The sequence below is a fragment of the Octodon degus genome, unplaced genomic scaffold (assembly GCF_000260255.1).
Source record: "Octodon degus isolate 3935 unplaced genomic scaffold, OctDeg1.0 scaffold00039, whole genome shotgun sequence".
Taxonomy (NCBI): Eukaryota; Metazoa; Chordata; class Mammalia; order Rodentia; family Octodontidae; genus Octodon; species Octodon degus.
In genome coordinates this window covers 2131305-2132576 of record NW_004524615.1, presented here as the reverse complement: position 1 = coordinate 2132576, position 1272 = coordinate 2131305, and the positions used below count along the sequence as shown (strand labels likewise).

Sequence of the window (1272 nt, the reverse complement as noted above, 5' to 3'; positions counted from 1 at the left end):
ATGGGAGGCTTCGGCAGTGGCCTTCAAGGTCATGGGAATGGCAGTGGCCGGGGCTGGGGCCGAGGCCACGGGGCTCCCGGCACTAAGGCCGAGGACAAAGAGTGGATTCCATCACCAAGCTGGGCCGGCTGGCCAGACATGACGATCAAAGCCCTGCAGGAAATTTACCTTTTTTCCTTACCCATCAAGGAGTCCAAGATTATTGAGTTTTTCCTGGGTGCATCCCTCAAGGATGAAGTTCTGAAGATCATGCCTGTGCAAAAGCAAACTCGTGCTGGCCAGTGGAACAGGTTCAAGGCATCTGTCGCCATTGGGGACTTCAACGGTCATGTTGGCCTGGGTGTAGTGTTCCAAGGAAGTAGCCACTGCCATTCGCGGGGCCATCATCCTGGCCAAGCTCTCCACTGTCCCCATGAGGAGACGCTACTGGGGAAACAAGATTGGCAAGCCCCACGCTGTTCCCTGCAAGGTGACAGGCTGCTGTGGCTCTGTGTTGACGCGTCTGATCCGTGCCCCCAGAGGCACTGGCATCGTCTCAGCCCCTGTGCCCAGGAAGCTGCTGCTGATGGCTGGTACTGATGACTGCTACACCTCTGCTAGGGGCTGCACTGCTACTCTGAGCAACTTTGCCAAGGCCACCTTTGATGCCATCTCCAAGACCTCCAGCTATCTGACCCCCAACCTCTGGAAAGAGACCGTGTTCACCAAGTCTCCCTATCAGGAATTCACCGACCATCTTGAGAAAACCCACACCAGAGTCTCTGTCCAGAGGACTCAAGCTCCAGCAGTCAAGCTACAAACATAAAGAGTTTTTACATAAGAAAAATAAAATGAAGTAAACCTGTCAAAAAAAAAAAACAACTCAATTAGCCATCACCAAAACAAATATATACTCAGACACAAAATAATTAAGATCCCACAAGTTCAGGAAAAGAACAAGGTAATAAAAGCTGTGAGAGAAAAAGCAGATCACCTATAATGGAAGGCCCGTCAGGAGCACAGCAGGGTTCTCAGCACAGACCATCACATCAAGAAGAGCTTGGGGGGCTGGTGAGATGGCTCAGTGGTCTAAAGCACCTACTTAGAACAAGCTTAGAAAAGCACAGGGACCGCCGTTCAATCCCCCAGCACCACGTGCCAGCCAGCCCGCCCCCTGGTGAGCTGAGCTGGCCACACACACACACACATAAATAAATAAATAAATAAAATTAAAAAAAAAAAGAAGAAGAAGAAGAAGAGCTTGGAGTAAAGTATTTCAGGTCCTGAAAGAAA

The 1272-nt window shown here is 50.4% G+C and overlaps 1 pseudogene; it reads left to right on the top strand.

Annotated features, from left to right (window-relative positions):
• Positions 1–805, top strand: LOC101568945 (annotated as a pseudogene).
• The last annotated feature ends 467 nt before the right edge of the window (positions 806–1272 follow it).